The sequence below is a fragment of the Anomaloglossus baeobatrachus genome, chromosome 1 (genome assembly GCF_048569485.1).
Source record: "Anomaloglossus baeobatrachus isolate aAnoBae1 chromosome 1, aAnoBae1.hap1, whole genome shotgun sequence".
Classification (NCBI taxonomy): Eukaryota; Metazoa; Chordata; class Amphibia; order Anura; family Aromobatidae; genus Anomaloglossus; species Anomaloglossus baeobatrachus.
The window spans coordinates 338,324,629-338,341,233 of NC_134353.1; the positions used below are offsets into that span (position 1 = coordinate 338,324,629).

General features: G+C 42.1%; 1 protein-coding gene across 1 annotated transcript in view; it reads right to left on the reverse strand.

Annotated features, from left to right (window-relative positions):
* Nucleotides 1-1,915: 1,915 nt before the first annotated feature.
* The window catches only part of RBPMS (RNA binding protein, mRNA processing factor), a 302,866-nt gene continuing 288,176 nt past the window's right edge, over nucleotides 1,916-16,605 (reverse strand). The window contains exon 8 of the transcript XR_012754410.1: nucleotides 1,916-13,772. The gene's annotated coding sequence lies outside the window, so the exon portion shown is untranslated. The remainder of the gene's footprint in view (nucleotides 13,773-16,605) is intronic.

Here is a 16,605-nt window from a genome sequence, read left to right on the forward strand (position 1 = left end):
TGTTTTCTCGGTCCAATTGGGGCTGAAAAATAATCGCTCATGGGTGCTGCCCCATAGAGTAATATTGGTCTGAGTGGAATGCAATTTTTTTTTATTGCATTCCACTTTCTCCGTATTACTCACCGTGTGTACTAGGCCTTACAATTATGGAGGTAAAAAATGCCCCAAATACTCAATGTGTGCACGTGCCCCAAGTATAGTTGAAGAGGAGAAAATAAATAAATAAAAGACAACCTAAAAAGTAGGGAGTTGAGTTGTGCAAAATAGTTTGCAAGATATTGGAGTGTTTTAATCCATATTTCTGGCAAAAAGACAGATGAATCAGGGCCATGTCAGAATAAGAATTAGGCTGGAGTCACACTTGCGTATGATTCACACGATTGCAATGTGAGAAAATCTCGCATTGCACTCGGCCCCATGTAAGACAATGCTGCAGCTCAGATCTGCGAGATTTTCCTCAGCCCTAAACGGACTGAGGAAAAAAAATCGCAGCATACTGTAATTGTCTGCGAGAGCCGTATCATTCGCACCCATTCAAGTGTATGGGTGCGAGAAAAACATCGGACTGCACTCGGGTGTTATCCCAGTGCAGTGCAATATACACACGGGCTGACAATGGAGGAGATGGGGGGGATTAACCCCTCCCTCTCCTCAGCAGCATCCGCCCTCTCCTTCGCAGCAGTTGCATGACACTCGGCTAACGCTCGCAACAGAGCTTGAGCCAGGGGTCATTAGTATATCACACCAGTTGCTCTCGTATCGGATTCCATACGCTGATGTGACTCCAGCCTTAAGGTCCAGTCACACTAAACAACTTACCAGCGATCCCAACAACGATAGGCATCGCTGGTAAGTTGCTAGGAGGTTGCTGGTGAGCTGTCACACTGCGACGCTCCAGCGATCCCACCAGCAACCTGACCTGGCAGGGATCGCTGGAGCGTGGCTACACGAGTTGCTGGTGAGCTCACCAGCAACCAGTGACCAGCCCCCAGCGCCGCGTGGAAGATGCTGCACTTGGTAACTAAGGTAAATATCGGGTAACCAACCCGATATTTACCTTGGTTACCAGCGCACGCAGCTACATGTGCAGAGAGCAGGGAGCAGCGCACACTGAGCGCTGGCTCCCTGCTCTCCTAGTTACAGCACACATCGGGTTAATTAACCGATGTGTGCTGCAGCTAAATGTGCACAGAGCAGGGAGCAGCGCACAATGCTTAGCGCTGGCTCCCTGCTCTCCTAGCTACAGCACACATCGGGTTAATTAACCCGATGTGTCCTGCAGCTACATGTGCACAGAGCAGGAGCCGGCACTGACAGTGAGAGCGGCGGAGGCTGGTAACAAAGGTAAATATCGGGTAACCAAGGACAGGGCTTCTTGGTTACCCGATGTTTACTGTGGTTACCAGCCTCCGCAGAAGCCGGCTCCTGCTGCCTGCACATTTAGTTGTTGCTGTCTCGCTGTCACACACAGCGATCTGTGCTTCACAGCGGGACAGCAACAACTAAAAAATGGCCCAGGACATTCAGCAACAACCAACGACCTCACAGCAGGGGCCAGGTTGTTGCTGGATGTCACACACAGCAACATCGCTAGCAACGTCACAAAAGTTGTTCGTTAGTAGCGATGTTGCTAGTGATGTTGCTTAGTGTGACGGGGCCTTTAGGTGCAAATACTAAAGACACAAAAAAATAAATTACTCCAGAAAATTGGAGAAACAGGAATGATGAATCGGGGCCTTAGTGCAGAGACCACTCGTCACCTTCAGAACCTTTTTGAAGTCTATTATTCAACAGGTCAAGCCTATTTGAGCGGCACAAGGGTTAATTAGTGTTATGATATGTGTGATCATATAGTGCACAGATAATGCATAGAATATTAGCATAAAAATAAGAAAAGAAAAACACATGCAAACCATACAATAATATATTTTATTTAAAAATAACAATAGAAAAGTACCTTTACACAACTCTAAAGCTTCAGATACCATTTTATGTTGGTATACACACAGAACACACTGGAAATAAAATTTGGCTATACGTTGCAACAATATCCCTTGTTTTTTTATTATGCGATCAGTATTTTTTTTTCTTTAAATAAACCATTTACAAAAGGACAGAAGATAAATCACTAAGCTCAGCTCTGGAGTATTTGCAAAATACTATAACAAATAAAACACTAAATCAGAATACCAGGAATGCACCTAAGTGTGGATGATGGATATGTGAGAAAAATGTACACCGAGTTCTATGTGATTGCAGAGGAGACGGATGGCCACGTGTCAAGCCACATAATAGTAGAAACACTAGAGGTGCTAGTCTAAGGGCTGAAATTCGAAATTAGCGGCTACATTTTTTTTATACTATTCTGATGCTTTCCTTAGATGGGTTTCACCAGTGAAAACTTTTAATGTTAGGAGCATGTATAGGAGATGACGCATAATTGTAATCCAATCTAAATGGAGCCCTGGTTCCACCACTTCCCCGTACAATACATTATCCATGTGGATCAGATGTAATGCTTCAACTCCCATCCGTTCCCTGCCTCCTAACTTGAAGGTAGAAGAAGCAGCATTAACCCCAGCATTAAGGCGCACATGATAAAGAGAATTGGAAACTTCTATACTGGTGGTCCCGCACTCTCTGGCCATTATTTGTACAGAATTGATTCATATTAAGAAAATACAATTTTGGTCAGTTAATTAATTATTATTTAGTAGCCCTTGTTATCCGGCAGCTCCAGTGTTTCATGGAGTGCGCCTGAGCTCACAAATCAATACAAGTCTATGAGAACCTCGTTCTGGCTCTCATAGACTTGTATTGAGCACTTGCGATGTAACTTCTGACTTCAAGCCAGTCAGAAATTAGTCACAAGAATAGCATGAAAATGCCAGGGGCAAGTATAATATTGGGGACAGGGGCATTAAATTTAAACAACCACTCCAGAGCTGAAAACCCCCCAGCTGGAGAGGTGCTTTAATGTTAAAGTGTAATCTTATATTAAATATATATATATTATATATATATATATATATTTAATATAAGATTACACTTTGACTTTAGAGCACTACTCCAGCTGTTTGTTTCAGCTCTGGAGTGGCGCTTTAAATAATTTATAATTTAAGGCCCCCATCCTCAGTGTATATATATATATATATATATATATATATATATATATATATATATATATATATATATATATATATATATATATATATGAGACATTCTTTTTTATCTATAATGACCCAAGTGTTGTGTTCTGACTTCTATGAACACTTAAGGAACTGGTGATTATTATCCTGACAAGAACACATGTACAAAACACACACAACTGCACAAAACAAACTATCGTACATCAACACGACTGTAAAACTATGGTATTCATAAGAAAAGAAAAAAAGAATTCAGCCTTTATTTTATTAAATATAGCAAATAAAAACACTAGTAAATGGATCAAAAGGCAAAGAAAAGCAACTTCACACTCTGACTGGTTCATACGATGGTGGAATATGAGGTTTTGAGTTTCTGGATTTGTTAGTATTGCATTTACTGATTATCATCATACAGCCACATAGGTAATACACCACTCACACTTTACATCACAGTTCCCACAATATTTTATGGCATAAACCTCAACTGCAGTGAAGTACAGAGAAGAAAAGGGCTCCAAATCAGAGATCAAAATAGATTCCGGCGTTTCAGAGAAAATCTACTTTAGGCCTCTTTCACACGTTCGTGAAAATCACGCGTTTTTCACAAGCGTGTCAAAGGTGCGTATTGCCCTGCGTGAGCCGTGTTTATGGCACACGTGTGTTCTCCGTGTGTTATCCGTGATAACACACGGAGAACGGGAACTTTCTGCTCACCTGTCCCTGGCATCGCTGTCTGTGGTGCTGATCTTCAGTCTCCGGTCCTGCCGACTCCCCGATGCTGCTGCTTCCAGCCCGCAGTGAAGTGAATATTCAATGGAGAAGGTGAGTAAAGTTTTTTTTTTTGTCAAACACGTGTGTTTTCTCCGGTGCGTGTCACACGGAACACATCAGTTTGCGTTTCGTGTGACACCCGTGATGCCGGAGAAAAATGGACACGTCTATGTGTGGAGCACATGGGCACACGTATGTTCCACACGGAAACACGGTCCATGGCAGAATACGCACGTGAGCGCAGACCCATTGATTTTAATGGTTCTACGTGTGCCCGTGTCTCTGGTGCGTGAGGAAACTGACCAAACACGTGCCAGAGACACGGACATGTGAAAGAGGTCTTAAAGATATTAGCCAGGGACAAGGAGACTAGATTAATCCGCCTCACACAGCTTATCCCAGCATTACTAGATGATGGCCATGGCTGGTTAGTGATCTCTGTTCTGGTTTTTGACTGGAAAATGCGATTAACCTGCACCTAAGGGACCAGGTTTATCATTTACAACTGCTTTTTTAGAAGTCTATTTTATAGGTGCTAGTCTGTTTTTCTGCCTTGTGGGTGAGATCTAGATGTTTTCGCCCAATTCATCAATTGCAACTTTTTAAAAAGTTGCCATGTTTGTTGACCAGTCCCGCCTGGTGTATTTTTCAGTACACCAAGTTTGGCACAATTTGTGAGACTTTGGTGCCAAAAGCTGGAAAAACAGTTCAAGCCAGAAGAAAACCTATTTTTTTTCAATTTGAGCCAAATTCATGAATTTACTGAACCATTTTGATGAATTTGGTGACAATTAATACCGCAAAACAAAAAGGAAAGTGACAAAAACAAACATCCCCTAAAAGGTGAATCAGGGTCATAGGCTTAATCTGCAGGTAGTAGAGTTAAAATGCTGCATAGTCACCTTAAGGGTGCGCTCACCCGAGCGTATGACTCTCATGATTATTGGATCACATCACTCGGAGCGGTCGCACACTCTTCAGACAGGAGCGTGTCAGCTGCATAGAAATACATGCAGCTGACCCGCTCCTGTCATGAGAGTGTGCAGCCGTGCCGGGTGATGCGATCCGATAATCGTACGAGTCATATGTTCGTGTGAGCGCACTCTAAAGGTGTGGCTCCTGGAAGGAAATTAACTTATATCCTCCCTGGAGCCGCTTGTGTTCAAACACGGAGGAGAGCATGTAGCAGCTACTGTCACCACTCATAGTACTGCTCATTATACTTGGAGCGGCAGCTGTAAGCACACCCCGACACTTTGAAAATTCGCAATACAGCTCCTCTGTGAAGATCTGTCTGTCAATCAAAGTGCCAGGCAGTATTTTACAGCCATTTAGGCCTCATTCAGATGCCCGTATTTAAAGACATATGTGAAAAAATGTACTGGTGTCAGTGTTTTTTTTTTTATTAGAATGTCATCAGCGTATTGTAAATGTATCCATTTTTTACCATAAGTGTCAGTGTTTTTCACAGACGGATAAATAAATTACAAAGCCTCGCCTATCCTTTTCAATGCTATATATGGACTGCACTGATCCGTATGCTGTATTTTTCATGGCCCCATAGACTTGTATTGTCCCTTTTCATCTGTGCTGCCGGAAAAAAATGGAGATGTCTTGGAGTTTTGCACAGCCACACGGTCCATGAATAAACACGGACAAGCACCATAGGTTATAATGGGTACATGCTAGATCCATGTTTTAAAATAAAAAATGAATACAACATGTACATGTCACATGGATGTTTGTATAATGCCTTAGGCTGCTTTCACACATCCGTTTTTTGCAATCCGGCTCAAAAACCTAGGCAACGGATGCGGCGAAAAAACGGATCCGTTGCATAAGTTTTTCCAAGCGGCCTGTCCGTTTTTTGACGGATGCGGCTTGATACTGGGCATGCGCAGTGCAAAAAACCGCATCCGGCGTCCATACTCTTGCATTGTAAATTGCACGAAAAAACGTGCCAGGCAACGTTCCATCCGGCCGCCGCATGGGCTACATATGCCGCATCCGGCAAAAAACGGACGCAACGCAAGGCCATGCGGCACAATACGGCGCTAATGCAAGCCTATGCAGAAAAAACGCAACTGGCAGCAAAAAAAAACGGTTGCGTTTTTTTGCAAAGCTCCGTATTGTGCCGCTCAGCAAAAACCGGATGTGTGAAAGCAGCCTTACCTGCAGATTAACCCTATATTTTCAGCAAATGGTGTTTTCCAAGGTGACAAGGTTTAACTTAAGGGTTCTTGAGCTGAATATTCTGGTTTTCTCCTTAAATCTAACAAAATATATTGACCCATAGACCAACCCATTCTTAAAGGGGTATTGACAATAAGGTCAATACAGAAAGATACATGTTTTGAGTAATAATAAGGGACATAGACAGATCCTCGGCTCCCCTAAACTATTTGGGCACTGCCAGTCAAATATTTGGGATGTAACCTGTAGCTATGCCATAAAGGTCAGCCATACTTCTGAATAAAAAAGTCATATCTTTTTTTTGAAGGGTGTCTATATCTGTAATATAGATCTGTCAGTAATGGACAGCAATGAATATCAGTCACTCAGCAATGAAGGGCACACAAGAGTTACACTGCGCCTCCTTCCCCATCGAGCCCGGGAATATTGCAGTCCATTCATGCCATGTATTTCATTACCCAGTGATGAGCTTCATACCATATGTCCATTGGTATAATTATACACAGCCGCTGCTCCGTTCCCAAGACTTCCAGCACCAACAATTTTCACTAATTGATGATAAACTGTGATTATGTTTCTTCTATCCGTAACCAAGGAAACAAATAATTATGAACACAAAATGATAAATCAAAGCTCGGCATTTCTTATAGGAATTAATACATGGCCAAAAAGTGAATCCCGTGATAAACTTTTCTTCTACTTTTATCAAAATAGGTGGCTTCCTGTTTAAAGGGAACCTGTCACCACTTTTTTGGCCTATAAGCTGCGGCCACCACCACCGGGGCGGTGCCGGCGCCTCCTTTTTCGGCCATCTTCGTCCTCTTTCTGAAGCTTGAGTGCATGACGCATCCTATGTCATACACACTCGCCTGCTCAGGACCTGAATGCTGGCTAGTGTGTATGACGTCGGACCCATCATGCACCATTCCTAGAGAAGGAGAACAAAGATGGCCGAAAGATGCAGCTCCGGCACCTGACAACGGAGACGCCCATAAGGCCCACAGCGTGACCCTAAGTATTATAAAGTGTTTTTTTATGTTATACTCCCGGCCTGGGCTCTTATCTACAGCATGTTAGAATGCTGTATACAGTATATTCATGTTAGAATGCTGTATAATGCTGAGCCCGGTGGTGGTGGTCTCAGCTTATAGGCCAAAAAAGTGGTGACAGGTTCTCTTTAATATGGTACAACTTCTAGGTTACTGTTGTTGCATCATATTGCAGACATTTATGTATTGGCACATTGGTTTTAAAGGGAATCTGTCACTGGGATTTTGTCACCTGATTTGGGAGCAATATGATGTAGAGACCCTGATTCCAGCAATGTGTCACTTACTGGGCTGGGTGCTGTAGTTTTTGTAAAATTACCAGCAAGAGAATATCGCTAAAGGACGACTAAGGCCGGTTTCACACACTTGGCATTTCGCCGCTTTGCCGGATCAGCAACACTCCAGTACTGTGGAATACAATACGATGGCATCGCGGCAAGCTCCGGTCACATGCTCCAGTCACATGACAGCATGTTACAACGTATGGCCTTGGAACCTGACGTGCACCCCGACGCCCACTAATATCTGCACGGAAGAAGTGCCATTTACTTCTTTCCACATGACAGCATGTGACCGGAGATTGCTGCGATGCCATTGTACTGTATTGCACTGTACTGGAGTGTGACGGATCCGGCAAAGCGGCAAAATGCCGATTGTGTGAAACCGGCCTAATTCTTCTGCCAGGTCGTAAAGCATAATCATGAGCCTTGTATAACCCCGCCCCACCACTGATTGGCAGGTTTATGCCTATGCACAGTGTACAGAGAAATCTCCCAAATGTTTGTGTTGGCAGCGTTATATAAAAACTACACTAAAGAGCCCAGTAAGTGACCATCGCTATGGATGGTCTGTGATTTTTTTCCCATGGAAGTTTTGCTACCTCCATGTGCTGATATATGTTACTATGCAAGTGTTTTTCTATGCTCAGCACATGCCATTTTTTTTTGTACTATCGGAGTCAATGGACACTGAAAAATTCCATATATAGAGCTGGAACTAATTGTATTTCTTTGACCTATGGCAAGGATAATCAGTTTTGCAGCAGACAATACATCAGAACTCACACAGATCTGATATGGAAGACACAGAAGTTGTAGATTAATTGCAGAACAAATGCTGCGCATAGTTTCATTCAGAACAGCAGGTGGCTTTTCAAATCTATAGTCTTAGGCTATGTTCTCACGTTGCGTTTTTTTCCGCGTTTCTGCAGCGTTTTTAGCAGCAGCGTTTTTGCGCTAAAACGCATGCGTTTTTGATTGCCAGCAAAGTCTATGGGAAAAGCAGAAATCCTGTCTGCACTTTGCTTTTTTTTTTGCGTTTAATTTGCATATTTTGGGTCAAAAACCATGCTGAAAAAGAAGCAGCATGTCAGTTGTTTTTGCCATTTCTGCAGCGTTTCCTTAACATTGGAGTCAATGAGAAATGGCAAAACGCAACCAAAATCAACTTTCCTGCGTTTTTCATGCTTTTTACCTGCTTTTCCATTGCGTTTTTGGCTTCAAAAACGCATGCTTTTCTGGCATAAAATTAAAGGGTTATAATGTTCCTTTACACACAAACAAAAACCGAAAATTTAAATGATAAAAAATATTAAACTTTACCTATTTTTATGTTAAAATGTGCATAACCGCTATTATTTCATTAAAATTGCTAATGTTCCATATATTTTTATTAAAAGTTAATTTTATCCTTTTTTTCTCTTTTTTCATTCTTTTTGACTATTCCAACTTTATTTCTCAGTGTCTTGATCTACAAAACGCATCTGCAGAAACGCAGGTGAAAACGCAGGTAAAAAGCGCTGAAAACGCACTAAAAACGCGGTAAATACGCATGCGTTTTTAGCGCTAAAAAATGGCCAAAAGCCATTTGGTCAAAAACCAAGGGAAGGAAAACGTGCAGAATAAACTGCAGGTACTCCGACGCAACGTGCGAACATAGCCTTATTTTGTTACAGGAATGCTGCAGATATCAATGGATTTCAGCACTAGGGACTACAATCTGCAGCACAATCCACAGTGAAACCTGCTGACATTGCTGTAGATTTGGAGTGTCATCTGGTGGAATCATGGATGGACTTAGGGGTACTTTGCACGTTGCGACATCGCTACTGCGATATCGTCAGGGTCAAATCGAAAGTAACGCACATCCAGCGCCGGTAACGGCGTCGCAACTTGTAAAGCCTAGATGCGCTGATAAACGATCGCAAAAACTTCGTAAATCGGTGATCTGTGTAGCGCCGGTCATTTTCAAAATGTCGCACCAATAGGAGATACGATGTTGTTCCTCGTTCCTGCGGCAGCACACATCGCTGTGTGTGAAGCTGTAGGAGCGATGAACATCTCCTTACATGTCTCCACCGGCAATGCGGAAGGAAGGAGGTGGGCGGGATGTTTACGTCCCGCTCATCTCCGCCTCTCCGCTTTTATTGGCCGCCTGCTGTGTGACGTCGCTGTGACGCCACACGACCCGATCCCTTAGGAAGGAGGCGGGTTGCCGGCCAGAGCGACGTCGCAGGGAAGGTGAGTGCATGTGAAGCTGCCGTAGCGATAATGTTCGCTACGGCAGCTATCACAAGATATCGCATGTGCGACGGGGGCGGGTACTATCGCGCTCGGCATCGTTAGCCGATGCTAGCGATGTCACAGCGTGCAAAGTACCCCTTACTCTTTGGCTTCAAACATTTCAAACTTTTAGCAATCAGTTTTTATCAATGTAAGGCTGGGTTCACACGAATATATTACATGGTCCATACACTAACAGCCAGTTCTGGACTAATCGCAGGTTTCTAAACCCACACCTACAACATGAATTACACAAGACCGAGGTCAGGTTGTGACACCATCGCCAGACTCTGCATTGTGGTCCCTATACTCATGGTGAAACCAGCCCTAAGGCGGTGAAAATGAAATTACTACCGTGTAAATCTAGAATATTCAAGCTGTGCAATCCTATGGTTAGCACCAATTGTAAACCATTACACAATCCTTGTAAGGCACACTTAGAGGTTGAGGCTTCCTTTTGCAATTTTTTTTTAATGTTAACATTTGCATAGAAATGTTTTTTGAAGTACCATAAACCACATATATCTATGTACAATACACACAAAGAATGATGCAGACATCCACACTATATCTCCTGTACATCAGGACATTCTTTGGACTTGGATGGATACATTTGACCTAGTCATTTAATGAAACATAAATGCTAGGGATGATCGAATACCACAAATATTCAGCTTCGTGAATATTCGCCGAATTGGTCGCCGCTATTCGACTATTCGCGAATATTTGATATGCAATGGGCGTTTATGGGAAACCCAAATAACTATTTGGAACTATTCGGGCTTCCCATAGACTTACATTGTGCATCGAATATTCGCATAGCGGCGACCTATTCGTTGGATATTCGCGAAGCCAAATATTTGTGGTATTCGATCATCCTTAATAAATGCCCTATAATTCACATGCAGATTGAAACACAGATTCAGTTTTGTTTACATTTATAGAGACCATTGTATTTAGCCAAAATATTTACTTCATTTATAAAAACAAACTAAAATATTTATAAATAGCTTGAAGGCACTGCAAGGAGTCAGGGGCATTAAGTATAGTGGATAGTGGAGCCTAGGGGTGTCCATATAGTCCTTTTGGCCCTTATAATACTATTGATCTTCTTATAAGCTTGTGGCAGTTGGAGGCCATTTGGAGACTTTGCTCTGGGGCTCACAAGCTAAGTTTCCTCAATGCCCATATCTTCATAGATTTACAGAAAGGTACCAGCATGACACAAACTGCGTTCCGTTTACCTAACTGGCTATCTTGAAGGTTTCCTATATGACACCAATAGACCCTTGACCATAATCAACACACCGGCCTACAAACCCCTTCCAAGTCTTTGTAGACCAAAGGTCTGAAGCAGCTAGGCAGATCATCCATTGCTACATGTAAGAAACATAATTAGGAGTGGTTTGGATGGTGTCATGACGTGGGGCATGAAGTCTGGGTCTCAGCTATTGACACCCAATAGGATATAACGATCCTGTAACCACATCCCTCACGTGTACAACCCTGAATATCACCCAGTTGATCACTGGTACGGTTTGCTTGCTCAGATGAGAACAACATTAACAAGGACATTACTAGTAACAAATTAACACCACTACAAAACTTAGAAGCCCCCATACAAAGTCAATCTCTGAGTTACAAACTATGCTAATAAACCAAGAAAAAATGTAGTAGACATTGTATAGGTTCAAGCCACCCTTTTGTCTTGCACCTTGCTGAATTTTAGCAGTGGAAGGAATGGAGACACAGAAGTTCCAAGGTTCTCCAACCTCAGCATAGCCAAGTTATGTTATGAGGGCTGCAGTAAGGTGCAAATGGCCTAGAATGTAATAAATCCAGCAATATGGCTGGAGGAAAAAGGTGGTCAAGGGTGAATATATTGAAAAATGTGATTCATACTGCAGTCTGATGGACCATCTCTTGGCTACTTGTTGACATGGCTGAAGATCATGTAACTTCTGGAACACAAATCAATAAACTAAGAAACACATATCCCTAATGTGCTTGCTTTGGTCCACCACAGTGGCTTTAAGCTAAAAGATATAGCAAACAAAATAAGCTGTGCAGTTAGAAAGCTTCCTTTACTTTTATGTCAATATGCAACTGTATTAATTCTCATCCAATGGGCAGGAAAACCTGCTGAAATCCCCAGTTGAGAAATGGAGTATTGCTGGGACATTAGAGAGTTGGTGCCATTTATGGGATTTGACTAGTGATGAGCGAATACTAAAAATATTCGGGTTCAGATCATTTGTACCAAATACCCAGTACTATTCCAGTATTCATCACAAATAACAAACCTAATGCAAATCAATGGGGAACACAAGCATTTTCCGGGAAATCTTGAAGAAGAATGCTCGGGTTCCCCATTGACTTGCATTAGGTTCGTTATACATGACTAATACTGGAATAGTACTCGGTATTCGGTACACATAATCTGAACACTAATATTTTACTATTTGACCATCACTACATTTGAATATTGACTTGTCCTATTCCACTCACTCTTGTTTGCTAAAACTGCAGTTCCTCTGGACAGGGAAGTTGTGAAAAGGTGCATTAGCTAGTGAGAAAGGGGATGGGACTAATTCTGAATCAAAAGTCCTTCATTATAGGATATATAATAGATGACAGCAATAAATCTGTGATGCATTTGTCAATGAAAAACAAATTAATAACAATTGAGATCAGTTATAGATATACTTAAATAGAATCTGTTAGCAGTTTTTTGCTATGTAATCTGAGAGCATAACATAATAATTAGGGATGATCGAATATCACAAATATTCGGCAATATTCGGCTTCACGAATATCCGACGAATAGGTCGCCGCTATGCGAATACTCGATGCACAATGTAAGTCTATGGGAAACCCAAATAGTTGCCGAATAACAACTATTCGGGTTTCCCGTAGACTTGCATTGCGCATCAAATATGCGCAAATAGTCGAATAGCCGCGACCTATTCGTCAAATATGGGCGTTGCCGAATATTTGAGGTATTCGATCATCCCTAATAATAATAATGTAAGTGTCTCCTAGTCCAACCACACCCCCACCAGCAATTGGCAGCTAAGAAAGCAGCTAATCAGTGATGTGGGCGGAGTTATACACAGCTCTGCATTCTCTGCTGCAGATAAAACTGCTGCATCCAATAATCTAAGTGACACATTACTGGAATCAGAGGCTCCATTATTAGGCTGCTGTCAGATTACATAGCAAGAACTTGGTGACAAATTCTTTTTAATGGGAGCCAGATAAAAGGAGGGCTGCATTTTTATCAGATTCATACTATTAGAAAAATCTATGATATCCATTCAGTTATGTATCTGGGGATAAAGTAGTCATTATGGAGGCAGGAATGTGCCAGCTAACCGCAGGGTGCCGCACCAGGAATGGCTGACCAGTAAAGGAAATCGATTAACCACACTTTCCACAGGTTTCCAACACAACATATTTCACAAATAATATACTAACAAAGAATCTTTCTTATTAAATAAACCACTTTATAATATTAAGTACAACTAGGACTTGCTTTTCTGCTCTGATTGACCCCCCCTACTGATATATTGGTACAGATAATACTGGGGTCAAGCTGATCTAGTGCATGAAATATGTACAGCTCACACAGATACAATCTCCATATTGCAAAAATACAGTTCTTTAGTTTTCAGTTTTCTTTTTCTTTAAACAAGATATTTAATATTCAGAAACATGCAGCTTAAATTTAAAAAAAAAAATATATAGAATTTTTTCTTTAATTACAAATATTGAAAAATGTCACCGATTAATCTAGAGTCTCTGAACACAGCAGATTTCTTGGGACGGAGACTGCTAGTTACATTATCCCTGCTGGTTCTCTTAGGGTTGAAAGCAATGAATGGCAAGCCGAGCTTTCATATAAGGCACTTGCAGTTCTTTACAGTGTACAAGGGGTTGGGGATATTCACTTGCATTTAGTGTCAGTTGGCAGATGTGTGATGGAGGCTTGGTCGGATCTTGAAGGAATCATGATGTAATGGTGATGGGTTATCTTTGGTTGTTGTAGCCTACATTTGAGAAAAGTGAGAGCAACGTTAGCAAACAATGGTGCAGTTTATGGTTTAGCATGAGCAAATGGAAAGGGCATTCAAAAATGTATTATTTAAAGATTCACTGATCAGCTAGAACATCAAAACCACCAAGAGATAAAGGCAAGAACATTCATTAATGCCATAGTTTTTTCTTTTGTATCGACCATTGGATGTGCTGCTGTAAAATGCCGGTTTATCAGAGGTGCTGCATCGGAGATAAAGTCAGCCTTTGGTTGCTTAACCCCTTAGATCAGTGTTCCCCAACTGCAGTCCTTGAGAGCCACCAACAGTTCATGTTGTCAGGATTAGTTAGTATTACACAGGTAATAATTTAACTGATTCCAAAACCTCAATGCTATGGAAATCCTGAATACATGCACTGTTGGTGGGTCTCGAGGACTGGAGTTGGGGAACACTGCCTTAAGCCTGCTTTACATGTTACGATCTAGTATACAATATTGTATGCGATCGTAACCGCCTCCATCGTATGTGCGGCACGTTCAATTTGTTGAACGTGCCGCACAAACGATTAACTCCCGTCACATGTACTTACCCGTCCTTACGACCTCGATGTGGGCGGCGAACGTCCACTTCCTGGAGTGGGAGGGACGTTCGGCATAACATCGACGTCATGAGGCAGCCGGCCAATCGAAGCGGAGGGGCGGAGATGAGCGGGACGTAAACATCCCGCCCAACTCCTCCTTCCGCATTGCCGGCTGGGAACCGCAGGAGGCAGGTAAGATCTGTTCATCATTCCCGGGGTGTCACACACTGCAATGTGTGCTATCCCGGGTACGATGAACAATCTGACGTTCAATTCTAGAGAAATTAACCATGTGCATGCGATGAACGTTTTAACGTTCAATCGCAATCGCACGTACCTGTCACACACTGCAATGTACCTTACGATGCCGGATGTGCGTCACTTAGGACGTGACCCCGCCGACACATTGCAAGATACATTTTACCGTGTAAAGCGGGCTTTAGATGGTTTGGTTGTACTATTACAGATGGGCAAAGATGATAGCTAGAGAGTGTCCAGTTAACCAGATGAATATTAAAAATAATGAGGGGTGGTCGCCCATAGACTTTATTTGTCAGAATCCTCCATGGACTATATCAGAGCAGATGAGAATGTTTTTTCTTTTGAATAAAGTGGTGAATGAGGACAAGTGTCTTGTTTTATTTTTCTGTGTTTGTATGTTTGGTGGGGGGGTGTCAGTAAATCTTTTTTGGACTACGGCAGATTCCCAGGACTACAGCGGAGCTGCATAGGTTTGGGGGATTTTTTTGTAAAATAATAAAATGAGCATAGGTTTGGGGTTTTATTGTAAAATTGTAAAATGAGGGAAAATTCGGGGGAGTATTTATTGAAATATTTTTTTTTGTGTATTTGTTTTTTTTTTATGTTACTTACTGGGTTAGTAATGGGGATGTCTGATAGACACTTCTCCATTACTAACCCAGGGTTTGATGCCAGCTGACACTACACAGCTGACATCAACCCAATATCATGTCATCTATCTTTTCATATCTTTAACAGATAAAAAAAAAAACACATTCATTTTAGTGCCATGTGGTTTTTTCAGTGTAATATGTTTCTCCACCTATGTGAAGTTGGTAAAAAAAAGTAGTCTCCAGGAATCAGACTGTAATCTCTTGCTACTTCTGCTTTGTACGCCTAAAATCTATCCTAGCAGTCTCAGATATGCAGCTGTCACACACTTTACCTAACCACCAATTACGGTGTTTGACCATGAGGTTTGGTAGCTCTCCTGTTTTCAGGCCTTGGGGTGGTGGCACACTTTAGGCATCCTGCACAATGATCTCCGATGTGCTCTATGAAACACTGGCGCAGCCGGCAGGTCTCAAAACTGGAGAAGACTGACTAATAAGAGATGCAGACACCGGAGGGTGAGTATAGAGCACCCGTCACACATAGCGATGTCGTTAGCGAGATCACTGAAACAACACAGGTTTTGTGATGCAATAGCGACCTTGCTAGCGATCTCGCTACGTGTGACACATAGCAGCAACTGGGCCCCCCGCTGTGATATCGACGATCGTACCAGAACATCCTGCTTCATTTTTTGATCGTTGGTGTCCCGCTGGGCAGCACGCATCGCTGTGTTTGACACCATAATAGCTGCTGTGTGACAGGGTCCCAACAACCGTCAAGGTCGTTATACAGATCACCATATCGTTGCTGCATTGCTAATTTGATCTGCATGTTTGAACAGCTCACTAGCGACCATGTAGCGACGTACCAGTGATCCTGACCAGGTCGTATCGTTGTCAGGATCGCTGGAACGTCACTACATACACAGGGACCCTTAGACAAGGAACAGGGGTCTTAGATTAGAAGCAAAACTCCAGTAGTGAAATAAAAAAAACAGGCTTCCTTGCCCTACCCCTTGTCATTTTTTGTGAATGCTATCTATAAGGAATGTTATTTAATGACGACACCATGTGTAACCCAGAAAGAAAGTTGTAGGTTAATCAATGTTGTAAATACTCTTTGCTGAAATAATGACCTGAACCTTTATACTGGGATCTGTTCTAACCCGTAGCTCTGTTAGGTTCTGTCAAAAGTCTCTTTGGCACCCAATATCTTTGACTTAATCGAGTGAATCATTGAGTAAACACTGTGAAACTCCGAGAGACTCCGAGTATCTCTGTAATTTGTGAGTATGAGGTAAATTCTCGGAGCACTTAAGAGCATCTTGCTTCACTTTGTCAGGCTTTTTAAATCATATTCTGTTTTATAACAAAATATAAATCTGTCAACCTTTTTCTGGCGCTGACATTA